The sequence below is a fragment of the Tympanuchus pallidicinctus genome, unplaced genomic scaffold, assembly GCF_026119805.1.
Source record: "Tympanuchus pallidicinctus isolate F22 unplaced genomic scaffold, pur_lepc_1.0 scaffold22, whole genome shotgun sequence".
Classification (NCBI taxonomy): Eukaryota; Metazoa; Chordata; class Aves; order Galliformes; family Phasianidae; genus Tympanuchus; species Tympanuchus pallidicinctus.
Genome location: NW_026294739.1, coordinates 18,347,626 through 18,375,481, shown reverse-complemented (window position 1 = coordinate 18,375,481; position 27,856 = coordinate 18,347,626). Strand labels below are relative to the sequence as shown.

Sequence of the window (27,856 nt, the reverse complement as noted above, 5' to 3'; positions counted from 1 at the left end):
AGAAATTTTAATAAATCTGTAGGTCATACCTGCATTCCCAGAGTCTGATCAACGTGGGAGTGCTGATGTAGTCAAGTTTAATTAGGAAAGCGTAGCAAAATGTCTGTGTGCTTTGTCCAAGGCCTGTTGCAGCTTACAGGAATAAGACTTGAAAGTTATTGGTGTCTTTCAGCTGGTTTCTTTAGTTCAGTTTCTGTATGTTATGTGCTAGTATGAAAGAATCAAATTTGTTTTTTTCAGGCTTAGTGAATTTGGGTGTACAGCATTAGGAAAACAATTTGGTGAGACAGCACAGCTTTTCTTCTTGAAGGCCTCTGTGAGACCGAGTTGAAAAAATGTTCTTTTTTGTCTCTGACATAAGGAGACCTCTGTTCAGTATCCTGCACATTTGCAAACCTGGGTTTGTGCACTTTAATAGTCTGCAGCACTCCAGCATCTGCATGCCTTAGTGTTTGGGGCACAACTGAGAAGTAACTCCGTTAAAATCCCTGGTGCTGCAGAGGCATTAGTAAGAGCATTAAATCCCTAGACTAGATAGTCATGCACAGGTAGGACAAGCAAGAATTCATTTAGTTTCTAGAACCAGTTTTCAGAAGATGCCTGCTTTGGAACTTTATCTTCCTGCTCAGTGTCAGTAAAACTCACCATGCAAGTGCTACATTTGGCCTCTGATCACATTGTACTGAATGTACAGTAAATGAGTCTGCCTTAAAAGGCATCTGGTTTACTACTCAATCAACAAAGGTTTTTGTGTGTAAAGGTGAACTAAGACTAATCTTCACAGCATACTCCAATGACAGTTTTGAACCTAAGCAGGACAGTTCTCAAACTAATTGTCTGTGGTAGAAACTGTTGTCGTGTTTTGGAAAGAACTGTTTGGTTTTAATAGAGAATTTTATATTCTCTATTACAAAGGGCAGGAACTGAAAATATACCGTGACTGTGTTCTACATAAAACAAGCAGGTAAAAAGCAGAGTAAATTTGATTCACAACAATGTTGTTCATTGGCAGCTCTGGAGTATTTCAGTTTCATCATGATCTGGTGGGAAGCACTGCTTATATGTTGCACCCTGTATGTTTTTAAGAAAGCAGTCATGCAAGTTCAGGACTGCTGTAGATGTAAACAATTCATGCTAGAAATCTGGATAATTTTTCAGTAAGTAATTCTTAAAAGGGAACTCAAGTAACACAAATTGTTTAAACACAATTTTCAAATAAGTGATTTTTTTCATCATGGCATATTCTAATCATTTTCAAGCATTAGACAGTCAATTAATCTTAATTTTAGATCATTATTAAATAAAGTGATGCTGGCTGTGGTAGGATGGCTTTTATGGTTTAGAGTGTCACGGGAGAGAGTGCAATAGTTCTAAATATGAAATGTTTTCATGCTATTAAGTGATTATTAAAGAATTAGGAAAAATGAACAACCAATCTATTTTAATATTTCATATTCTTTTCAACATGTTTTTTCTTAAATGTTTAAATGACATGAGAATCAAAATCTAGCATTGGTCTCTTTGCAGTTACTTAAAGAAGACTCTTATCTACAGCTCAGAAAACCAGCTTTATTTTTCCACCGCAGAGTTGCAAAAGGCAATAGAATTTACACAGTGTAGTTCAGTATTTGTTCTTGTGAATCTTTGAATATAAGCTTTTCTTGTAGCTAGTGTTTTCCATACCTGCCTGTCAGATACAATTGTTGTTCTGCTCACATAAGTGTCTATTTGCGTGACTCCTTCTGCCTGTGCAGCCTGTGTGTAATGACTAAAAATTATGACTATTTGATACTTTTGGTCATACCAAGGTTGTTTGTGAGCTGAACAATCTCCATCTGGAATTAAAGCATTTAAGCGTTATAATTAGCTTAGAGAAGCAGGAAATACCTGTATAATTTTTTGTTACTTATGTTCCTTTTAGATCTGTCATGTTCAGCTAATCTTTGTGATGCAATATGTAAGTATGTAGAAGTGTAATGGAGATTTCCCTCCTGGCCTTGCCATGTGGTATGAGGCCAAATGTCAGTACATGGGTCAGTCAAATCAGCAGTGCATGCTATATCTTCATCGTAGAAGCATTGCAACCAGAGTCTCCCATCAAACTGAAAGAAAATCAATCCTCCATACATGAAAACAGTTAGTAATGATCTTACTTGAGCTTAACCTGTACTGAATAATTCATGGTTGAGTTATCCAGGGAGAAGATTACCTTTGTAGCACACTACTTGAGTTGTCTTAGTCTTGTTTACTTTTAGTGGGATGGTTTCCCAGGACAGTGGGACCAGATCCTTTGTTTGCTAGATACCAGAATGTTCACACTGACTAATCTGCTCTGTTATGGGATTTTTTCTTTCTTCTTCTTTTTTTTTTTTTTTTTTTTTTTTTTTTTTTTTTTTTTTTGGTTGTGCATTATTTTAACTTCTTTTCTTTTTGTTTAGAGCCCCAGCATGGGGTCCCTGAATGACTGCTAGTGCGTTTGAATCTAGATGGCTCCCTGTTGACATGCCATCTGCAGATGCTCATGTAGAGTATGTTTTAAGCAGCAAACACCTGGGGTGCTATATTAAAAAATGCTCAGCATTTCAAAATCCCAGTGATGGAGTATAATATGCTCTTGATGTGCCACTTGCTGTTAGAACAATAAGCTGAATCCTGCTAAGTCCTAATGCCTCCTGTTGAAAGTGAATGATAGCAGTGGATGCTTGGGACTTGAAAGATGCATGTCTTACAGGTATATTAAAAGGAGTTTATCTAACATCCTCTTTTATTTAGACTTAGTCATTGTAGGCATATTCCTTTTCTGTCTTTATTTTAATGACTACAGTGTGATATCCCCAGAACAAGGGATGGGCTATATAATTGCTACCAGACCTTTAGAAGCACTGGGTCCTTACTTTAATGACTTGTTTGCAAATATCCAAGGCACATAATTTAATGGTGTCAAGAAGTTTCATCAAAGCAAAAGTTCTGATAGATTTGCCAGCGATAAAAGATGAAGAGAATCTACCAAGAGCCATGCAAGTGCAGTGTATAGAATAGCAGCAAGAAATACAATTGTCTTGCTTGATTTTATAATATCCGACTTAATGAGCAAAAATAATAAAAATGTACACAATAAATGTGGAAGTAATTTTGAGATAAATTTAGAGAAGTAAATAAAGTTTGGATCTTGTTGGTTTTCTGGGTCATCAAAAACTCACTGAAATAAGCACTATAGATTTTAAAGATCTGCTTCAACTTTGTTGATGTATTATTGATCACAGTTAGTCAGCAGTCCAGCTTTTGTTCAAGACTGCCTAAGGCAGTTAGATCACTTGTTATTAGCAAATTATATTACTTGGGTACTTTCACTGTTGGATTTTCTCAGATATTCTTACTGTGTGTGTATAAGACTAGGAAAAAAAAAGTGGAAGCAACTTGAAATTAGTTAAGATCTCTGGTTCCAAGTGTTAGTTTGGGACGCTGCTCTCATTTTGGAATGCACAGTATGATGCAGTCTTCATAACTGCCTTAAAAAAAGAAAAAGGGGGTACAGGAGGTTTTGGGGTTTTTTAAGCTTGTGACTTGACTGACAGTTGACTTCTTGTAACTGCTGCTATTAGCTTCTGGAGTTTCAAAGAGTGCATTTTCTTTAATGAGACTGGGTAGTCCCCATTCTGTTGTAGTACTAATTCACTTTCCGAGTGTTTCATGCTTTTCTCAGGGATGCCATTGGGGCTTTTCTTCTGAAAACAGTGTTTGAATAAGTAAAACCGCGTGCACTGGAGTTACTCAATCCTTATGCAACATAAGCAGTTGTTATTTGAGTCAGTAACTCTACAGATAAACACAGCCACGAGAATGTTAGTAGTCTGCAGTACCCAGTTGTGCTAGAACACTGCTGTAAACAATAGCTGCAAGTAACAAAGGAGTGGGTAGACAATGCCAGGTAATACATGCAGAATTCTTCCTTCTCTTTTGTAAATCACAATATAAGTGCTTGGTTAGCATGGTATCTCAGCAACAACTTGACAAGAGATGTAAAATATGCCCTCAGAGAATAGAAAAAAACATCATAAAACATCATTTGCCTCCAATAAAGGTGTTTAGCATTCTGAACCTCTCTTAACGTAAATTAATTTGTAGTTATTCTAGCAGTGTTTTTACATATGTATTTTACATTTGCATCAAAGTACTTCTCAGTATTCAGGAGCATTTTCTGCCTTTCTGAGTATTAACTGTTGAGAATATGAGTACAGGTTAATGTGTGCTGTGTGCCTTCGGATCAGCTCTGGTTTCCCTCTCAGACAGTGTATTTGGTCTTTGGGGGATTAAACATGTTTTCATCTGGTTTGTGAGGAACGAATATTTATTAAATATTGTCAAGATATACTTTTTCATATAGAAAAAGCAATAAGTTGTTTGAACTGCATGGGAATATGAGGAAAAACTCATGGAAGCCTTTTGTACCAGAAGAAAGTTGATTTGTTTGTATAGTTATTTAATATTCTAAGACTCAAGTGTGCACTTAAACAAAACAAAAAGCTGCAGTGGAATAAACCAGAAAGAGAAAACATCTAAATACTCATCTTTCTCAATAGATGAAAGATTCATAAGCAAGAAGTTGCACATTTAATTCCAAAATATATTTTGGTCATGTGACAAATAAAGATATCAGGCAATTACTACAGTCTGTTAGATGGCCACAATATTACAAAGAATAACGTTATAGGAAAAACATGAAAGTAAAGGAAAAGCTTTTTGCTGTTTTTAGTATTCATGGATTGCACAATGATGATTGATCATTACTGAGCATTGTTTCTAAAGCTTTGCGAAGATGAAAAATGCTAGGTCTGGTGGTTTGATCACAAAAGATATATAAACATTTATAACAATAAAATTGTATTGTTTTCTTACGTCTGGAGTGGTATTTATAACACTGCATTGCTATCTGGAAGGAAAAAAAAATAATTCAAGGCCCAGACCCTTTTTTTGTCTGTTTTCTATATATGATTTTGACAATTAGAATAGAGCATGACAATAAGGAACACGTTACAAAGAAAACAAAGACTGACTTTCCATTAAGCTATACCTGCTGTTAACCTCAACGATACTTCAGATGGAGTGTTTTCAGTTTGATTCTATAGCCACTTACTTGGATTATTTTCAAGCTGTGTGACCAGTATTTCAATAGATCATCGTGAATGGACATCTTCCCTTTTAATTATAGCCTCCTTTAAGTGTCTACATTGATTGTGTAGTCTTATCTCATAAGCAGCAATGTTAAAGCACATCTGAGTAACAAACAAGAAGCACTTTTCAAGCATATTCAGATAGAAATGGCAACATGTTGGTAGGAAATATGACCTGCTACAACTCTCTGCTTGAATGTGAGAGGAGTTTTTCAAGATACAGATTTAGAGCATAGCATGCAGAAAGTAAAGATATAGAGGAAAATGTCTTTCATCTGAGATGGCTGCTCTCTGGACCCATGGCTGACCAGCATGATTGTCTCCCAAAGATGATGAGTGAGAGGTGGGTAGGTCCAGTCAGTTTAAATGCTGCTTTTTATGTCTGACCCTGAGTGACATTGCCAGCCTCTTTCTAGCATGGTTTATGTTAACAAGGCAAACTGGAGGGTCTGGCTTCACGGCTTCACCTGTTGTAATTCAAGTTAGCCAACACTTCTTACAGGCACTAAGTTAGCAGAAAGTTTAAGCCAAGAACTGGCAGGGGAAATAGCATAGCCACTGGAAAATCATCTCAGCTCAGGTATAATGAACACCATTTAATCCATGTCTCCCCTTACTGTGTTGGAGTTCTTCCTTCAGAGCACTGCTTTTGCTTGTTCTCAGGGTGGTAGCAAAACTAATGAGGTTCGTTATAATTTTGATAAGCAAAGCAAGGGAATGGATGTGACACTGGAAGGAACATACATGAGGGCTGTGCAGTAGCTCTATCTGCCCCTCTCTGTGTGGGGATTTGCCTGATGTGTTGGGCTCCACAGAGCTCATGTGTTTCTTGCCAATCTCCCTGCTGTAGCAATGCAGAAATTATACACCTTTACTTTTTAATTATAAGATTTCAGTCTTATGCAAGTGTTTGTTAGGGTATCACCTTAGAATTGCAATCCTATTTAGGTTGTTCTTCAATAGCAAAGTCCTAGTGGTAACTTGACCTCTGATTTGTCCCAGCTCCTGTTGGTACAACATCAGGAACTCCTTGGTTGTTCACTTTTCTGGTTTACTTGTGGTTTGAACAGCACTTGAGAGTTGGCTCTTCCTTCCTGAGTATTAGAGGTCCAGGATGAGTAGGCTCCAAATATAGAGCTCTTGTCAGATGCCCAAAGCTAGTCGGGATCAGAGCTGAGCAAGCTAAGAATAAACAGCAAAAGACTACTCCAGAGCTTGGATTGCACAACTGCTGGAGCATCAGCCACACTTGGAAGCAGCACCAACAGATTGAAGGGGTTTGGCCTTCGAAACTGCAACAGATTGAAGGAGTTTGGCTTGGGAAAGCTGTAGGAACAGGAGCAGCAGTTTGTGAGACAGCCTGGCTTATGCAAATGTAGAAATGGCAGCAGCAGGCTCTGATGGGATGTGTTGCTGGTGTAACTCCAAAAATTTTTAAACTGGCTGCTCATGTAATATCAGGGCCCTATCACCTATGTGCTCAATTTATCACTGTGCCTTGGAATTTTTCCACTGGAGTAGTAGAAAACAAATGTGATCATGCTATGTAAGAAAGTAAGCCCACTCAGCTTATTATTTACAGACCTATCTCACTGCTTCCAACTCTATCCATAATAGATAATGAATAAATTGGTTCACAAGCAAGTGTTTAAGTACTTGGAGTTAAACAACATACTGAATGATGCTCAGACTGGATTTCATTCTCATTATTTCACTGTCATTGCACTAAGAAATTGTTGGAGACATTTTCTCAGTTCATGGATCAAAGTCTATTTATAGGTGCAGTATTTATTGCCCTGTCAAAGTTGCTTTTGACGTGACTGGCCATTCTCACATTTAAAAAATTCATCTGAAATCACTTAAAATAAATTAGACAATTGTTTTCAGTCACATTTTCTTCCAGAAACCAGATGGATGGTATTAGCAATGAACTGTCATGTATTGAATATAATACTAAGAAGTCTTGTGGCCGTGCAACATATTGACGTTGGACGTTAATTAGAAGTTGCTGTGCATTTAAATAGAAAGACAAATCTTTGTGGTGAAGACATACATAGAAGGGCCAAATGTCTGTTAAAAGGGAAGGTGTGAAATCAGAGTCTTTTCATGTGATCACAGCACCGAAACTTACAGAGATTTTGCACACACAAATGCACACAGATTCTGGATGCTTTGAGTGTTTCCCATTGTTTGGGTGCAAACACTCAGAGGATGAGTACCAGTAAGCATAGAGATGTATCTGAAATGCAGGCTATGTGCCTAAATGATTTCTGAGACAAAGAATCATAGCTCTTGATTGTTATTGCTATATAAAGAGGATTAATTTTAAGCATTAAGAATTCTGCTCTGCGATCTAAAGACTTTGGTTTCTTACTGAATATTATAGTATTTGTCCTCCTTTTTTTTTTGTCTCTGCAAACACATCTGTAAAATGGAGTGATGATAGCAGCACCTCTTTCAGATGAACTTGTATTTATTAGATGTTATTTCTACTGATCTTTTCTAATTATTTTAGGCCTTAATTGCAATTCAGACTATATGCAAACAAGAGGAAATGTCTTCCCAGTTTGCTTTCACCTTTTTGATTCTTTTTGATTTCCTTAGATCTAGTTACAAAGTCAAAAGGCAAGATGAATTTCTGGCTCTACACTCAGTAAAGGGTATGGGAGGAATCTTAGCTCCATCTGCCCTCCTTTTGGACAGAAAAACCGTTTCTGTGCCAGGAAGGAACTTAATTCTTCTAATACATGTCAACAACAAATTACTGTTCCTAACCCCAGAAGGCAGGAGTGAAGGGAGAAGTGCGTCTCTGAAGAACAATGTTTCTTGTGACTGTGATTGTGTTGTGTTTCTTGGGACTGCTCCTGCTGGTGAAGCAGTCACTCCTCCCTTTCCAGGGTCAGAGCGTTGACTTGCAACTAAGCCATAAAGAGACCAGGCTGTCTCAGTCTGGCCGTACGTGCACCCACAGAGCAGCCACATGTCACGCTGGAATCAGTAGAAGCTTTGCCTGAATAAAATACCCAGGACCAGGTCTCTGTGCTTAAATTATCCGGGCAATTTTTTTCTCCAATGAACGAAAGAAGCGATCCTTCCTTTTAACTAATCTGTGACTTGAATCTGGGCTGAAAATATTCGGATGAATAGATGCTCAATGAAGGCAAAAAGGTCATAAATGACCAGTAAGGACACGGGGCTTATGAATTTACAATTTTAATTTGCTGATGGAAATCGATAGTACCTTCTGTGTTAGAGTCTAGAATAGAAATCTAGACATCAATTGGCCTATTTGCTGTCCCTTTAGGACTGTGATGATATGAAGAGAACACAACAAGGGTTTATTGTGGTTTTTTTTTCTCTAAGCTTTGTTTTCTCCTCCCTTGTCCACCCCCTCCAGCCCCCCTGGAATTTTGAGCTAATTCAGTAATACTTAACATGATTTGCAGGTTTGTGCTTTTCTCCATCTTTTTGTCTGTCACTGTGAAATACATCTGCAGCTGTAATGGATTTCTGTGCAGAATATGCATCAGACCCCTTGCTTTTGTATTTTTATTCAACTGCCTGTCTGTTTAGGAAAGCTTCCTTCTTTTAGACATCTACATCTGTTTGTTCTCTGAGGTTCTATAATGAATCTGATTTGGTACTACTTAGAATTAAATGAATTGTAGACAAACTTTGTCAGTTCCTCCTATTTACTTTCCCTGCAGTTGAGTTAGTTTGCCTTTGATGTCAAAGACTCATAAGCTTAAATACCTTAAACATTTATTCTGGAGACTTTACTAGCTGAACATAATATCCTCTGTATTCTTACCTAAGTTGCTGAGTTAGCTGTGTGATTTATCTTTATGATATGTTCTGTACTTGTATTCTCTCTCCAGCGTGCTGTCAGGAAATTATTTATATCTCAGTAATTAATTGATGGTAAAGTGTGCTTTATTTCTTACTGAGGTGTTGGATTTGTAATTGATGAGTAGTATTTGGGTCATGGATGCAGATGAGATCAAGCACCAAAAAAGGTTCAAAATCTCTCTTGAAAGTGGATTCCGTTATTCTGAACAATCTCAAGGGAAGGCTCCCTGGGAAGTGAAAAATCTTGTCTGAACTTTGACTTAGATGTGTTTGCTTCTGCTGTGAATGGACCAACAGCTGACAAGAAATCATGCAGGAAAGAATTAGCAGTGGTAGCAAATGCAAGCTGTAGCTCAGTTTAGCCTATTTGATTATTGAATGAACTGCAGACGGTTGTTCAGGTAGGGACTGTTCTGACTTCTTAGAATGATGTTCTATGGAACAGATCACAGAATTCCTTGCAGTATTTTTGTCAGGGAAAGGAATGGTTCTTCTGTGTTAGCAAGAAAAGTTCTGTGCATCTTTTCTCTCTACAGCTCCACATACTTTAAGCAGTTCTGCTTTTTCACTGCCGTCTTCCCTCTCCTAAAAAAGGCTGGTCAATAAAGAAAGCACTCTTGAAGCAGGCTCTGGAAATATGATAACAGGGCTTTGTTGGCAATGAAAAGGAATACAAATAGAGAAATAGGAATTGGTTATGAACCAATCCCTTTGATACTGTTAAAATGGAAGCGCTCTTCCAGAATGAGCAAAAGATGGACAAGAAATATGCTATTGCATACAGTGTTTCGCAGTTCCTTACGAAATAGCTTTCTTAAGAGTAGTATAGTTCTGCTGTACTTTGCAGTGGATACATCAACTGTATTTTTGCTTCAGTACTTATTTTACTCACTGTCCATGCTTTTGAGGAAAGTCCACAGTGCTCCTTTTCATATATTGAACATCTTGCATGCTGAAATTTTAAAGTAAGAACAGAGGGTCGAGAGTTTGGTTTCAGTGGGATGTTGTAGTTTGTATGCCTACAAGAAAGCTAGTTCTTGGTAACACCCCTGGAATTTTCATTTAACAACAGTTGATATAGAATTTATGACTTCAGGAAAACCATCCAGGCTGTGTTTTCCTTTCTTCACAACTGGTGCTTCCTTTATATATGCAACGAACTTCTACTTTCTAAACTTGTGGGAGATCCTGGGCTTAAGAGGCTTGTGAAATAGGCTCCTGGAATGATTTCTTCAAAGAACAAGTCAGTGCAAGGAGGTTCAAGTTTTCCTACAAAGTTCTGTCCCCTGGAAAGCAGAAGAAAAAACATGCAACATCAAACTTAAGGAGAAAATCCTGATTGGCTTGCAGGTTAACATTTCAACTATATTGTTAAATATGTATGAACCTACTGAATATCATCTATGAAGGAAAGATGGAGAGTCAAGGTTCTGGCTTTGGTCTTCCAAGGGTTCTTTCCAGGCAAGGATTATAGAGAGAAGTAACAAAAAATAAATAAAAAAATATTAGTGAAAACATTATTTTATCTCTGGCCCCATGGTTAGAGGCTGGGGAGAAACAAGAACACAGATTGTTTTCTGCACTGGCAATGACTTCAGTGGAATGAGCCCTTGTCCTTTTTACAGAGAATTGCCATTAAATCTTGCAAGTGACTATATCAACAATTCCTTTTCCAAATGGAAAATTACAGCTTTTCTAATGTGACATTACCATGAATTGTAAGCTGAGTTATTTCTTTGATTCTGGATCTCAAAGAAATTAAAGGTTAATTTAACTTCTCTAGCTTCTTGCTCATTCTTCACTTGTAAAAGAAACTCAACTATGGTTGTTTTTTTCCTGCTCTTGTTTAAAAAATAAAAAGAGTTGGTAGCCTACAAACATTCATCAAATTGCTGGGGTAACTAATATAGAAAGTGTGTAAAGCAAAAGATATATGTTCATCTACTTTTGATGTTGTTTTAGATTGAAGAATCATTCCTATTGACCTGCTTTTCCCAATGCATCATATTTATTAAGATTATAAATAAGCAGTGGCTGAGCACAAAAATAAATTAAGTGCTAAGATGCAGTGACTTTAAAATGTGTGCATATAATTAACTTTCTCTGTGATGTTCGTGTGCTGGTGTGTTGCAGACTTGTAGGCAGTCCACCTCCCTGCACAGCTGGCAGGAGATGGCCCATGATCTCTAAATTTATTTCCTTCACAAAATCCCCATCCCTAGTATAGCTGCTATGAGATCAGCAACATGAAATCTTCACCTAGCTTTCACCTAGATTTCCTTCTCTGTATGGACAAAAATATAAGCATAGATTTTTGTGCTTCCTTTTAAGCTGTAGATTCATTTGCTGCTGAAGCTAATGCAGGCTCCTGCTGTGCTGGTGACTTTAGTGAAGGGTGATGCTTTTCTCTTACAAATAAATTTGAAACTAGTAATACATTCAGCATAAAATCTCTTGATTTCCTGGAAGCCCAGTTGCTTCAAAGCAAAAATTTATGCAGGGAAGTAGACTGTTACATGACTTCACTTCCCATAGTGACTTGGAATATAGGTTACACAAGCTAAAAAGGTAATGATTGTTTCTGAGCGTAGGTCCACTAGCATTTCTCTTCTAATGGAGATGCTGCCACTTGTTCTGCTTTAAAGAAAAAATGTGGTAGACAGGATGACTTCCTCAGCTGGGGCTGTCTTCTGCTTGATCTGTCACAGCTTGCTGGATTTGCTGCCCACGTCACTCTGAACCTGGGAACATGATTCATTTAAACTTTTAAAGAGAGATAATAGCAATGTAAATAAATTTTACAGTAACCCATAAGGCTTTTAATAGCATGAATGTTGATAGTGTTTTTCTACCAAGTCCCAAGGCACTTTACAGCTATGCTATTAAAACAGGAAAAGACATAAAATATAGAAGCTATGGGAATGGGGTTGGAAGTGGGGAGACGTTGTATTGTCATGTATTAAATCAGAGGCTTGCTTGTTACTGACCTGCTAAGCATGTAAACATACTAGTATATGTGCAAAATAGTTATTGTTGATTGTATGGAGGTGTGGGTTAGAACTTGAAAGAAAACATATTAATCATTAACAGTCTCTCTCAACTGGAACTATTAAATAGACAATGATTCATCATAAATGGTTCCATAAATCTCAAATGGAGAACTAGAGGGCAATACCAGGAAGGCTGATCAGAAGTTTCCGTAAAGTGACGTGTGCTATAACTGTCAGTATCTCCTCCAAGGCTCCCATTTTACATTACCCAACTGTGTATATATAACTTCATGCAGCTTTTCTTATTGGGTGTAGCTCAAGATGTATATTTGTGCTGCCATATGGCCCTGCACACCCTTCTAGACGCATCATACATCATACAAGCTCTGTCCATGCATGTATTTGGTGACAATAATCCCCTGGCTAATGCTGTGAAACATGGCTCATGTCATTCTAATAACCTACACATACTTAAATGTTTGTTTCCTCTTCATGGTCCTTGGAAGAATTGATTTCGAAACTTCTTCCTCTCAGCTTCTCTCTTTCCATTCCAAATCTCATCTAGCAAATTCAGTGTACAGACATGAACAGCCAATTTAGCTGCCTGTGCAAATTCTCTCACAAATTCCTGAAGGGAGGTTGTGATGAAGAGGGGTTCGGCCTCTTCTCCCAGGCAACAAACAGGACCCGAGGAAATGGCCACAAGCTGTACCAGAGGAGGTTTAGGTTAGACATAAGAACTTTTTCTCCCACAGAGTGGGCAGGCACTGGAATGGCTGCCCAGGGAGGTGGTGGAGTCACCGTCCCTTGCAGTGTTCAAGAGGAGTCTGGATGAGGAGCTACGAGATATAGTTTAGTAGCTTGTGGTAGCAATGGTGATGGGAGGATGGTTGGACTAGATGATCTTGCATTTAGTTGTTTCCAACCTTGTGATTCTATGATTCTATCCACATAATTTGTAATACATATCAATATTTTGATAGGTATTGATATTTTGGAGCAAAAACTTGATATGCTGAACACTGATAACAGAAGGATATATTTTGTTCAGGAAAATCAGTCAAAGTGTCATTTTGCAATTGCAAAATGCTGCAGATCACAATCTGTGGAAAAAGAAAGAAGAAGACGGGCAAAACATTTTATGGATTCAAGAAATTAGATCTTTTCTGGTTAACTGGGCCTGCTGAGCTCCATTTCCGGGCAGCAAACAAATGGCATATAGCAATATTTCAGCCACTGGTCACTGGGACTAAGCAGCAGGAGGTGGGTGAGGTACAATGAGAAAACCAATCCTAGTGTCTGTTGTCAGAAGCACTGCAGCTCAGTCTCAACAATCTCTCAAAAATAATAGTTTAAAAAAAAAAAAAAAAAAAAAAAAAAACCAACCTGGAAGAAATTAAAATACTCTTTAGCAACTCAACTGTAACAAGGAAATACATAGCAGTGTGGATTTATTTAAAAGATTGGCCTGTTTTCTATGGCTCTCCTACAAGCTGGTTATGGAAATGCTGTAGCCTTAACTGGAAGAGCAGGAGACTTGCTTTAAGTGACTTTGTTATGAATAATTCACTTCAAAATTAGGTACAACTTGTCTTTGAAGATAAGTGTAGGAATTGCATTGTGTCACAAGTCAAACAGTGATGGCCAAGATCGCGCTGTTGCTCAAGAGACAGGGAAGTCATGGCTTGAACTTGTACAGCCTGCAGCTCTTTCTGATGAGTACAAATCACTCTGGTATTGGTATACCTCCATTGAACATATAATGTTCAGTTCTGGGCACTGCACTTAGAGCCAGATACAGACCAGCAGCATAAATGATCAGAGCCTGGTAAGTGAGATAAATAAAGACTGAATGGCACAAAAAGTAATTTAGAGGATGGGAGATGGGGGATGATGGGTGATAGAAAAGCTGATGGGAGCAGAGGTGGATGCATGATTTCTGAAGGCTATAGGTTCTTCTTTCATAGAAGATCATTAAGCTGTTTTACATATCTCATCTGGTAGGACCAAAAATAAGCATTAACTGCAGCAAGGAGGATTCAGGCTAGATATAGGGAAAAACAAAACAAATGCAACAAAACCCACAAATTTTAATGCTGCACATACTGAAGCATTGAAATAGATTTTCTGAGCTGTCTGTCGACAGAGTTCTTAAAGGATTGGATTAGACAAACTCTTGTTAGATGCTCCATAAGTAGAGCTCATCCTTCCTTATGGCCAGGAGATGCACAAGATTACTTTTCCACATCCATCGTTTCCCTATTTTCCTATGATTCTGTTAAGCATGTTAGGAAACCATAGTGCTCTAATATCATTTTTGCTGGAGTCTGGCAACAAATTTTATAATTCATCATACTCTGAGAGTCTGTATTGAGTATCTCTGCTAAAGTATTTTCAAAATGCAAAATGAATAAATAGTCTTTTAATGAAATGTATCCATGAAATGTAGGCCACTTCCTCTCAAAATTGAATTAAGCATTACAAGAGATCAATGACTAGATTTCTGTATCTACTGAAAAGTACTACTGCACAGTTGTATAAATCGTCCAGAGAAAAAGAATATGGCTGTTATTTTATCACCGTGGCTCTCTGGTAGCAGCCTGAAGTTAGTTGGTTGTCTTAAAGGATTTGTGACTATAGATTTTATCTTGTCTTTCAACTGTATGCTACTGGGTCAAATTAAACTTAGCTCCAAAACTATTGGTAACACCTACGACCACATGCCGTTAGACTCTGCAAAGCCCAGTTAATCCCATTTGGATTTCTGTGAATTTGGTATTTGTTATCCTTCTTTTTACATACTAACAAAAACAATGTGTGAGTAAAGAAGACTTCACTGAGAGTCTTCTACCAAACTGGATTAAAACCTGTGTGTTAAATCACTGTGCTGCTCCTTGTGCTATCTCTCCCTACTTATATAAGTTCTTGTAGTCCATAATTACATGGCCCTGTTCACAAGTGTCAACTCAGTACTTAAAAGCAAACATGCCTAAACAAGGAATAAAAGTGCATATAATTTTCTTCAGCTTGTCAAAAGTGGGCTGTACGTCTCAGCTGGTACTGCTATGGCACAAGATTCAGCTTTTTGCCACATAAATGGACGTGTACAAATAGACATTTGAGCGGACATATGCATAGTGGTAGTCCTCTGTACATGAGTATGTTCATATTTATCATGAATGATGTCGTAAGTTGAATTTGATACTACTGTAAGTAGAAGAAAAAACGTGTTTTTTTTTTTTCTAAATCAACTTTTTCAGTTTGGGGAAGACACTGTTCATCACAAATGGAAACATTTTCAATTTCAAGGCATAGCATTTAATTGTTGGGAGCTTTAAGAAGTTGCTTCTTATTTCATCCTTTTTGAAAGCTACTAATTGTGAGTCAGAAATCTGTCTGCTATGAATATGATATCACTTTCCTATACAGCAATTTGCCCTGTAGAAAAACCTTCCCCCTCCTTTTAAGATTGCTTCAGCTCTTAGATTTTTGAACTCCTGTATTGTTCTTTTGTCCAGGCTTTAACATTTATGGGAAAAGTCACTGCCCTTTTCTTCCACTGTTATTTTTTGTGAGCTGTATACCACCCTGTTTCTGTTTCATATACTGCTATTTATGTATTTGTTTTTTGTATTCCATTTATTGCAGCCAAAGTGGTTGCTAACGTGCTAAAAGGATGCATTTTTGTTCAAGTCCGTAATACTCAGCCTTATGCTCACGTTATGTATTTTCCAAGAGGAGCAAGTGAGGTCAGAGTCTTTTGGTAAAGAAGAGAAGAAGGATGAATGGTGTTCAGCACTGATAGGTCTTGTTTGCTTTGGTTTTGTATGTTAGTTTTCTACGTAATGATTGTGGGCAGAGTTTAAGAACTGCGAATGGAATTGTGTTCTTTCTTTAACTTAGCTTCAGATTCAGCTTTGGGTAACTTCTCATCCTCTTACTCCTCTCTTTCACCAGTGAGTGAAGAATGAATTCTCTCAATCCCTTCTTGTCTTGATGAGGGTGCTCCAGTCCATGAAGTTTTCTGTGTTTTTGTTCACTGTTTTTCTCCCAACCCCACAGTTGTCCTTTCAATCATTTAGTGGTTTATACTAATGTGTTTTAAACTACCTGACTATTAACGGCTGTCTATATTTTGCTACAGTGCTTCTCATTTTCATTTCTATTTTGTCGCTCTTATAACTGGAAGCCTTAATTAACCACATACTTCACATGTGTTACCTGTTACCAAGGCAATATTGTCTTTAAATCTGAGGAGGTGGATTTGCTTTCTTTTTATCCCAAGTGCTCTATTCTGATTTCAGATCTGCACCTGCTTAGCAACAAATAGGCACGTGCTCATGGGGCTAGCTGTAACCCCAAGTTAAAAGTAGAGCTGAGTCTGGGTAGGATTGTCGTAGATAAAGCCCTAAACGTTTGGTAGTAGCTCTGTATGTTGGAATACAGAAACTAGGCTCCAGTGAAGTCTGTATCTTCCTTGAAATACATGTATAAATATATCTTATTTTGAATACAAACTAGAGGGAGTAAGCAAAGCAAACTGTTAGGAGTTGTGAATAACAGAGAGATGTATGAGTCTGTACTGCAAGATGTGCTCCAGCAGAAGTATCCACCTTCCTGCTACGGGTGAAGTGGTTGAAACCTGAAATATGTTTTGCATACTGAGGTGTAGAGGAGAGACAAAAAAGTCTCTCCCCTCAGCCCCAATATTTTTTGAACATAGAATGATTCTTTCTTAGTGTCCGTCTGCTATTTGATGGCGCCAGCTGCCAGCCATCCTTCCATGTGCACAGCTACACCAAATAGCTTGCCCTCCACCTTAGCTTATGTTGAAGAACTGTTGTGGATCCTCCAGTTTTCCACCTTAAGGACTTTAAGTAAACTCTTCTGTGCAAAGGAGAAATTCTGCACAGATGAAAAGCAGGCTATAGAAGGACATAATAATTATACTGGCAGAAAAATGTCAGCGGACTAATGGAGGTCCCCTATAGGGGTTTGAATCATCTTACGAAAAGTGAAGCCATTAGATAAAACAAAATGTTAGAGATTTTGTTGAGAGTGACAGAAGCAGCCAAGTGTTCTTCCTGCTGTATCTCTGACATTTGGCAGTTTTTGGCTGGGTAAGAACAGCAGGCTATCGTTCTCAGTTAGTTATCAGAGCTCAGATATATATATATATATATATATATATATATATATAAAGATTCCTTAAGACTGAGATAGGGAGAGAAATGTGAACCATGCCCTGGCAGAAGCACTCATGAGGTATTTTATTGTAAATTGTTTTTAAAAAAATAAAAATCTACAATTCAGTCCTGCATACCATTGAGTTCAGAGAGACTGCAGAGTCTTGTCAAACCAACACATACAGATGTATTAACGGGGGGAAGAAAATCACATGCCATAAAAACACCTAAGTAAAGTGTGACCCCACATAATTCTTACCAAATTAATATTCAGGATTTGCACATGTTTAATTAAGCTCAGTGTTCACAACTACTTATTAATGAGCCCTTTGAAACACTCTAGACATTGCCCTTGTTTCCCTGTGGAGGAATGGAGACTCTGCTTGCAGAATTTCTGTGAATAGGTCTCGTTATTCTAAGAGGAAAGGACATGTTCTTTGACAAGTGTGCAAAGGGGAAAAAAAAAAAACAACAAAAAAAACTGCCTGTGAGTGGGAGTCCGGTTTTCTACCCTGTATCTCACTGAAAGACTGCAAGAAAGAATTCTTACATTACATTAACCACAAGTGACATGAGAATATTCTTTAAGTTCCTTCTGAAGTTTGCACCCAGGAGACTCTTGTTCATGCAGAAGTTATTTTTAAATTTTAAAAGAAAAGTCAGAGTGTAACTTCTGTTTCGCTCTCGCAGTTCCTTTTTAATGTCTTCTCTTTCTATTGGATCCAGTGTTCTTATAGGCAAGCCATTTGTCTTATTTCTCTTTTTTTTTTTTCCCCCCCTTCTGAACACAGTCCTAATTCACTTGTAATCAAATGAAATATTTCTTTGATGCTGAGGCCTATATAGGGCAGCTCTTCCCTCACCCTTGTGTAGTGTCAGTTCTGGAGAGACTCTCCGATGCACAGCAAAATACCTGAATCTCCATGGTGTTGCGAGGAGAAATGTCTGGTTTCCTTTAGATGCTGTTTCTATTGAATCAAGACTATTCATGGTGTTAGTATACGAACACTAAGCACCATACGGTACCACTCTCACTAATAAGGAGTCCTTATTTAGGACAGTCTGCCTCTAGAGACGAGCCAGATGTTAGCTGGCTGTTAGGGTGCAGTACGCAGTAGAAGGTGATAGGAGGTGGAGGTGAAGGATCCATGTTAAGTGGGGCAGTGCCATCCTGTCTGCTGAGGTAAAGGCATTGATATGAGTTTTTAAGATGACATCTACCAACTGGCTAAGTCTGGAAAATACAGCCTTCTTTTTTCTCCAGAGACATCTTGTTGAGATTCAGTTGGGTTTGGTGTTTGCTTTATTTGTGTATGTTTTGTAGTCTACTGACAGAACCAAGAAGACTTGGACAAAGAAAACCAGATTCAGGCCTGGTTTAGTTAACAGTACATAGGGGTTTCCAAGCCCAGTGCTTTTTCTGATCTGCAGCACAATGTTGCTTCTGTATCCTGAACTGCCAGAGTTTAGAGCTGCAGCATTGTTATTGGCAGTGACTAATGCATGAGCCAGAAAGAGCACCAGTTGGTGTGCAGATCCTGTAATCAGCTACAGTCTAATCTCATCCATGCTTGTGTCATTTGGTGTAATTCCAGTCAACCAGATAGCTTTAGTCAAGGCGTTACACAATGTAAGGGAAATCAGGATCTGTCTCAAAGTGTAGGCAAAGAAAAAAGAACAAAAACTGTAATGTGTCTAAGAGCTATGATGCACTCTGGGCACATAATGACGGAGTGTGACACTTTCAAGCTAAACCTTATTGTAACAGACCTGAAGCTGCAGCCCCTGCATGAAGGAAAAACATCAAAAGCAACAGCTTGGAGTGACCTTGTTCTTTCTTTCTCTTTGGAAGAAGGCTTACATGACATAAAGACCTTGTGGTTTCGGTTGTCTGCTCACAGACAGGGCAGCTTCAAGTATTTTCCAGTTCCCAGAGAAGTGATGATGTGTATGTGTTAAAATGCATAGCAATGCACAGTGTGCAGCCCACAGGCTTAGCAGGGCCTGTGGTATGTGAAGCTCAGCAATGCAGAATTAGACTGAAGCATATTTTTTTATGCGTGGACTGAAAGGTGTTCCAATTACAAACTGCATTTAGTAGAATACAGCTAAATAAAAAGTGCCCACGTCATATATTGCAGCTAGATATATTCCTGAAGCACTTTAAACTAAAAAGCCTTTACAATTCTAAACAACCCATATGTCTGTCAAGCCTGTCATTGTGCTGCAGCAAGTAAAGGAAACAAAACTTAATTTGTAATGAAGTTTTCCTCTGCTGAAAGCACAAGTCTTCCCCGTTCTCCTTTAAGCCTCTGTTCACAATTGTAGCTCCCTCACTCTCTCAGACTCCTTATAAAATGCTTTGCATTTCTTTTTGAATCATGTCAAGTTAATTTTATGGCAAACAATCTGTTTCCTGAAAGACACAAAAGAAATATAATTATTGCTGGGTGAAGGGAAGTTAGAATAGACTGAGCACGATGCTGGTAATTGTTTTTGCATACCGGTGCTGGGAAGATTCTCACCATCTGAGCAAAAGACATCTAAAAAATGGAACTAATTATAAATGGGAAGCTTTTTAGTATACTTCTGAGATCAGAAGGAGAATCTTAGCACCAAAACAAAATATGTTACTCAGCAGATGACCTGGTAACCAAACCGCTCCTTGGTTTACTGTGGCGCTGTAAGAAATGTTCCCTTGATTGGATTTTTCAAACTTGTTGAAGTGGCAAGGTGAGATTTAAGGATGTTTATCTTTGACCTCTTCCCACTCCTTTGGCAAATGTTGGTCTACTTCAGTTCAGATGTACCCATGGGCTGTGAGACACGTGCATCAAAATTTACAGAAGTACCTACTGTGCTTCCTTTGTTTTCCTTTTCCTCGTGTAGAATAAGGGGTTTTGAACTCGTTTGTTTTGGTGCTTTGAAGGTACAATTGTTTTCAGTCACTTTCAGTGTAAGTGGCACTATAAGCAAGAGAGGCTGGCAAGAGCTGGTCCTCCTGCAAACGTTTCACAGCTGTAATCTAAAGTGCCTTGTGAAATTTTTCATTTGATAAAAATTAATAGATCCTACGAATGAAATCCATCACACCCTCAGATGTTGACATTAAATCTGGCATAAAAATATGTTTATCAGTGAAGCCATTTAAGCACTCGTTGACTTGGAGCCAAATCTTGAGGCACTCGATCGATTTGTAGACTGGTATTTACTCAAGTAATCTTATTGAATGGGGATGAAAAGAGTGACCTAAGTTACAGCTCCAAGAACTATTTACAAAGATTTCCTTTCTTTATACCAATCCCCCAGCTACTCCTTGCAGCATATGGGGAGGGAGTTCAGGCTCTGTGCAGGTCTTGAGGAGTACAGGTTTCTCCATTCCCCTCTTTGTGATCACACAGGTTTTTGTGTGAGGCAGTCCTATTACAGTGACTTCTCTACATATGTATGAGTCTGCAGCCTTGGAGTTTTGGTGAATGGAGAGCAATGATGATGGCAGATGACCTAAAATCAGTGGTTAGCAGGAGGAGCTGGAGTGTGTCTCATGCTTTTCTGATGGCTGAGACATACCACAATTATTTCCTTCTCGCTCCTCTTTGAGCTGTACCAAAGGTGACTAGGGTTCAGGCTCACAAAGCAGATCACTGCTGGCTGTGGGTCTTGTGTACATGAAGCTACTGATGTCGTAGCTAGGGATGCCTGAAGCTGCAGTTTTGTGAGGAAAAACAGTGAACAGAACTAAAGGCGTATATTTAATTGGAATGGTAAAAAGAAAATTCTCCTCTTGTTTGTCACAGGATAAAACCAAAATAACACTTTTCAAATCAATGGAGCTACTTCACAGTTATATCAACAACAGTGAAAACAGAGCTGAGCCTTGAGTTTTGGGGTTTTGTAGTTTCCTTATACAGGAAGAAAAAGTTAGAAAATGAGCGATTTTGTAAACACAATTTTAGTCTATCGACAGATGGGAAAATTGAGAACAGGTTGTAAAAGTATAAGCTAAGGCATTATTAATGTTGTACTGTTACTGAGCCAACTCATGGAGGAACTAAAAAAAAACATCCTATTGGTTAAGTAATCATTACACATATGCTTTTGGAGATTAATACTTTGAATTTTCAAAGCTTTTATATGTGTCAGTTCTGCTAAAAGGATGAAACTGCAAAAACACACTGGTAGCAAGTTGAAAGCGTTAATAGCAATGTCAGATACACTTTAAGGATAATCACAAGACTCCTTTATATCCAGTAGGCCTAGTAGTCTCAGATATGGAAATAAGACTTCTGACAACTAAAAAGGTTTGAAAAAGTGGGAAAAGGCCAAATATTGTTGCATAGTATTTTAAACTTTGAGTGCCTACATCACGCCTTGGTATGACTGAGTATTTTTTGGTATATACATATGCTATGTTGGTGATGATCAGATCTTTAGAAGTGTTTGCTGGGCCTTCCTATCTTTCTTATGATGCAACCTGCATTTCTAGATACCTTCCCTTCTCCTGAAGTTAAGATATATTAGTGCTTAACGAGAAAAAAATAAAATTTTTCTGCTACTTGAAATATCTTGAGTAGATATAAACTTCAGTCCTTAGGCCATCTGCCTGGAAATTATGTTGAACTCATATTTTAGGTGTAATAGGGATTGAGTTTACTTACATCTGCGTGATTTAAACATCTATTTAATAGTAGATCATGCTTGATGACTGGTTTATGACAAGAAATGTAGACAGGAGAAATTATATTTTCTATCCATGAGTTCTTTCTTAGTTTTGGAACATCTTTATCATCTGATGTTCACTGATGAACAGCTAAAGTCCTTAGTCATTAGTGAAAAAAGGGGAAAAGTACAGCTACTGGCCTACTTCAGTTCGAAGATATGTAATCTAAAATCAGGAAGCAAAGGATTTATTTTGAGTGAGATCAGATCAGGCCTTGGTTCGATTTTTGTCAGTTTTGTTAATGGGACTGGGTCCTTTGTGAGAGCCAGAAGGGTAAATCACCAGCGCGTCACAGGATCGTGCCCACGTGTGTTTGCTCAGATCATCAAGCTGTGTTTGTAGAGGTGAGAGAAATGAGAACGTATTTAACTATACTACTAAATCTCAACAGTAACATATTATTAAAAACCCAGGGTCAAATTTGGATGATTTGATTAACGATGTTTGGTGCCTCATACTCATAAAGCTGTGTCTGTTGTAGGAGGGCTGCCTGTGATTTAAATGAAAGCTAGGCTGAGGCTAGAAGCTTTTCAAAACCTTATGAAGTGACTCTTTGCTTTGCTGGCAAAATATTAATCTCAGAGGTTTGCTTCTGGATTTCAGGTTTCAACACCTGAAACCTGCAGTGTGTGACTTCTGATTTACATAGAAGACAAATCAGCCTCCCAAGAATTCTTCTTTCTGACTGTGCCTACCATTCTAGAAGGAAATTGGACTTTGTGACACTGGAGACCTAAGAACAGCATTGTTGTTTAATATATGGGATGCAGGAGTCTAAAAAGAAGACACTATATATCATATGTGGATGTGTCATCTTTGAGTTGCAATACTAACATGAGAAATAGGAGCAGTTGCTGGTTCACTGAAACAAGGTGAAGAAGACAGATCACCTCAAGGTGACCCAGGGTCCCAGCATTAGAGTATTTATCTTTATTTTAACGTTTTCACTTTTTCTTTTCTTGGTGTTCAGTAAGGGTCCCTTCACACCAGAGGAGGAACAAATGCTCACCCTGTTAGAACAATAGGCATCAAGAGCAGGAGTATCTTCTCAAAAATAAGTAGCATGTCTGCTGTATTTTGTTATATTCACATAATGTTTTTGAAATAATGTTTCAGTGATTATTTAAGGTTCCTTGGATGTTGATTCCTGATAACATCTGGTTTGATTATTTAAGAAAAAAAGCACAAAAGCTCAAAATGGCTTTTAATTCAAACAGACGCTTTCATTTTTCTCACTTGTAGATATCATTTTCCTTGAAATTTTAACCCCTTAATATTTCAACCCTACTTTTACTCTAAAATGGTCACTGATTCTGCTCAAAGAAAGCACAGCACATCTTTGGAACTGCACCTGCTTCTACCTCAATCATTGCAAGACTGCTCTGAGAGATGAGTACAGGCTGTTCAAAGAAGGTGGGCATTTTTTAAGACAAAGATTCCTTTTCTTTCCCACAATGTCAGGAAACTCTTCAGCTGTCCAGCACCTCTGACAGTCAAGCCATTTTTATGACATTTGAAGCCTAAGTTGCACTGCATTTTTATATGCTTGCCAATAACCCATCACTTGTATTTCATATATACAACTGCATTGTTATATCTCCTTCTGTTCTGAAACTTAAGCTAAGATCATACAGTGAATATGTAACATAGCCAGGAGAAAGCATATGGGTCCTATCCTCAGCCTCCTAAGTTCCAGGCATGTGCATTTTATTTTTTGACTCAAGATTGTGCATGAAGATATGAATTTGGGAGCTAAGCAAGCTGACAATTTCTCTTCAAAGTCATCCTTGCTGCAATTCATTTTCAGTCTCCCTTGGACAGTTCCTAAAGACAGCTTTATTATGCAACTCTCTTTCTCCTCTTTTTGTATGTATCATTTTCTGTTTGTCATGTTTAGGGCACCTTCGTTCCCTCTGTCTCACAGAAACAGATTACATTAAGAGTGGAAGTCTCTTCTCTTTGTTTTTGGAATGTGATGCATGCAATCATTTGCCATCATTCATCAACTTTTGTCTGTGTGATCTGGTTGAATGTTGAAGAATCTGGTAAGACCCAAATGTTCACACAGCCATGGTTACAAGCTGGAGAAGGCTGGACTCGTATTAGCAAGTGACTTTATGTTGCCCTTGTGAGATGTATTAGCTACCAGCTGCATTACAGCACCTTCCCTTCTATGAATCCACAGGAAAAGATGTAGAAGTTGGAAAGTACTGGAAGATATCTTCAATTCTTTAATCACCACAAGTAAAGGGAATGTATTAGAAATACCCCTGAGGCTAACCCTGACAAGTCACCCTCATCTGAAAGGTAGAATGCTTATGGGTAGCTGTGTTACGTTCAAGCTTCCACCCGTAGAAGAACCTGAGTGAGTCTGAAGCTGGCAGCCTTACACCTAGATTCTGTGAACTTCATCTGGATGTCCAGTTTAAAGCTCTTTAAGGTATTCAGTTACTGCAGTGGTGAGGATTAAGCTGATAACTTACTGGCTAGAAGGTTAAATCTGCTCCTCAGGATGAGAATGCCAAATTAATGATCGCTTTAGAAACGTATCTGACTTACCTTCCAGACATGCAGAGCTCTCCCTTACATCTGCATTCCTATTCCCTTCATGTCTGCTCCATTTCAGAGCCTCTCTTGCTCCCAGCAGTGCTTTCTTTAGGGGGATGGAAGGTGAAGGACTGATCTCCCATTTTTCTAAACTGTAACAACCACACAGATTTCTATCTGGAAATCACATGCAGCAAAAGGCACCGTGCTGCACAGAACAGCTGCTTCCCTGCTCTGCCCTATCTCTCCATAGGTTCTGTTTCCCCAGATGGCCATTGCTTGAACCAAGCGGTGTGCAAAGGCTGGATGCACCTACCTGAGTTTGGTATACTGTTACGTGAGGTGTGGGTAGGGGGCCATTCTTTCTGAAGATCCTTGTAGGTATAACAGACATTCTGCCTCTGCCAGCCCATCTCTGAGGCACTGGCTGGTACTGCTCCCCCAGTGCCACACAGCAGATGGGAGCAGCTGCCCTTGCTTCTGCAGCCATTGGAACGGTGATTAAAGATGAAACTGCATATTCCAAAGTCACATATGTTGTTCCAGAGAATAAATCAAGGTGTTGTTTGACTTAGTGCATGAAAATATTGTTTTGTTTCTGACCTTCTCAGTTCTGGGGAAGCATTCTGGGAAGGAGCCCTGGTAGTCATGCTGATTTGAGGGCTTGAAAAATGCATTATGGTTCAGACAGGTGCTGTCTTTGAAATATCTGCAGGCTGCAGGCCTTCTGGATTTCCTTAATGGCTGTGTTGGGTGCAGAGCACAAAACTGTTCTTCCTCTTGTACCAAATTCTCAGGAGTGGCATTTTCATTTTACTGTAAATGTGTCAACTGTTACAAAATAGTGATGAATATTTCCTGGGCTCAGTGTTAAACCAAACCCTCATCTTTTAAATCAATCCCTCATTGTTTCTTCTTTTGTCAGGGGAAAAAAAAAAAAAGGACATTAAGAGAGCTTTAAGGCCCTTCACCTTCAGTCCTACAGTAACACTCAATGTTCAGCTAGATACTGAATTGCTGGGATATGATTTTGATTTCCTCACCAGAAAATAGCATGTAAAAGTCCTTGACAAAGACATATTTTCCAGCTGAGGAAGCCCGAAAGCCTTTATTACCAGCCTCTTTGCTCTGTTCTCTCCCTTCCTCTGCCTCATTGCCTCCTCTCTTCCTTCTTTCTGCCTTCTCTGCACCTATGATTAAGACTTTTGAATTCCTTACTTCCCTTTGGACTTCCACGTCCATCCACTTGTGCATCCCTGACTGCCTCTTCCAAGCACCTTCTGAGGGATGAGAAAGAGTCTGGTGCAGTGCAGGCACAGCCATCCCAATGCAGGTCAGGAGAGCTGTTTTTCTTGCTCTTTTCTTTTTGTTGTGCACCCATCACAATAAATGGTTTGCTTCTTCTAATCAAGGTGCCATTTTCTGACTCCCAGTTTACTAAATAGAACAAAAAAAAATCAGCTTCTCTTTGATGTATGTAGATTATGTGACTATGAAATGCTGGTAGGTTGGAGAGGTGAGACCTTCATGTTTTGTTCCTCCCTTCCTAGATTTAACTGTATGCAGGAGAGCCTTGCAAGGCTGCTGTAAAGTGAGACTTGCTCCAGTAACCTGGTAATCTACTGACACAGGCTGTTCCTTTGGAACCTTGTAAAAAAAATTATAGACCAGCTTCCCTGGAAAACAGAACCATGTAGCTCTGTGTTGTTGTTTTGACCGCAGTGTGTAACCTGCTGTTAGCCCTCAACGCCTCTGTTTACATCTGTGTGCCCTAGATTGATGTTTGCTTAATGAAATGCTGTTTGGGAAGATTTATGCACGTACATTATTAGAATAATTAGAGGTCTTTGAAAATCTCAGGTGAAATGTATAACAGGTCGGGGAAAAGAAACAGAAGGAGCAGGATGTGAGGCGAGGGCTGCACCTACGGATGGGGTGGGTGGTGATGAGCTGCACCCTGAGAGCAGGGGCACGGCCGGGCTGGGGCAGAGCGTGTGTCCGGGGACTTTGTGCTGCTCACACGGATGGCTCCCCTGGGAAAGCGGGGAGTTTGGGGGCGGGGGAAACGCGAAAGGAAGGAGAGAGGGCTGCAGAGGCAGAGCGAGGTGAACAGTCTGCCCCCACACCTTGCTTTCTGCGGGGAAGGAAAAAAAAATAAACCAACCACCCAACCACTTCAAACCCCGAAGCCGACATCCAACCCCGCAGGACGCGGGGTGAGCGGGGACAACTTTCCGCTGCGGCTGCTCGGGCGGCCGGGGCTGAGCGTCACGGTGACGTGCGGGGCACGGGCACACTCACACGCACAGCCACGCACACTGGCGGGCGCGGGGATCCCCGCAGAGCCCGCGGGGTGCGGTGCGTGTGTGCGTGTCCGTGTGTCCGTGCGGAGCCGGGGCGGGGAGAGCGGCGGGGAGCGGCTGCTGGGGGGGCTGCCGGATCGGATGGCTGTGGCCGGGAGAGCTCCGCCAGCCCGCGTGTGCTCGCTCCATGCGCCTTCCCTCTGTGCTTTCCTTTCTTCTTCCTTTTTTTTTTTTTCCTTCAAAATCTCCTTGGGAATTTTGTCTTTTACAGCGGTTTTTTTTTTTTTTCCTCTCTCTTTTTTTTCCCCCCCCCCCCCTCTCGTTGCTGCCGAGGATACGTTCTGCTTGCCAAGTTTGTAGTGCCACCTCTCAGATTCCCCCACTCCCAGCTTTTTGGATCTATACAGTGCCCGTTTGTATGTAGGCATACCGCGGTTTTTTTTTTTGTTTTTTTTTTTTTGCCTCTTTTTTCAAGAAAATTGGAATTCTTTGGGAAGCAAATGGATACTGAGGAGGATGATGCTAAAAATCTCCTTTTGAATCTTTAAAAAGAGGGTTGCGAAGAAATTGCTTAAATTCAGCCATCAATTTAGCTTCATATTAAGCACCTCGAAGTATTTATGATTGCAGAGCAGGTGCAAGCGAGGATTAGTAATAAGGTAAGGGAGCTTTTTCCATCTTTGAGGCAGCAATGTTTGCTCAGGGTTATCAGCAGCTTTTTTTTTTTTTTTTCCCTTACAGTCTGAGCTGATTTATTTGCATTTTCGGTGCTGTTCTCCCGTCCTTCTGAGTCTTTTATAATACGCCTGCTTGCTTCTCATCACTAAACATACATCCCTTTTCCCTTCCTGCTCTGTATTTGGGAGTTTCTTTGCTGTGCACACATTTTGGCTGTTATTTGGCAACTGTCTATAAAGTCACCAGTCTGCTGTTGAAAATGATTTCTCATCTTGCACTTTCTCCACCCAGCAGTCTGCCAGGAAAACTGCAGCACAAAAGCCCTTTTATTGCATTAAAAAAAAAAAAAAAAAGTATTTAAAATCCCCCCTATGGGAAAGGGTCAGAGGTTAGGGGATAGCCATCAGATTTC

At 39.3% G+C, this 27,856-nt stretch overlaps 1 protein-coding gene across 3 annotated transcripts in view; it reads left to right on the top strand.

The window, feature by feature from the left end:
- The window catches only part of NLGN1 (neuroligin 1), a 394,877-nt gene that overhangs the window by 18,554 nt on the left and 348,467 nt on the right, over window positions 1-27,856 (top strand). For 2 of the 3 annotated variants that reach the window (XM_052685911.1, XM_052685909.1), the window contains exon 1: window positions 27,125-27,425. The exons of the other annotated variant lie outside the window; for it this stretch is intronic. The gene's annotated coding sequence lies outside the window, so the exon portion shown is untranslated. Of the gene's footprint in view, window positions 1-27,124; window positions 27,426-27,856 lie in introns of those variants that run through there. 3 annotated transcript variants of the gene reach the window in all.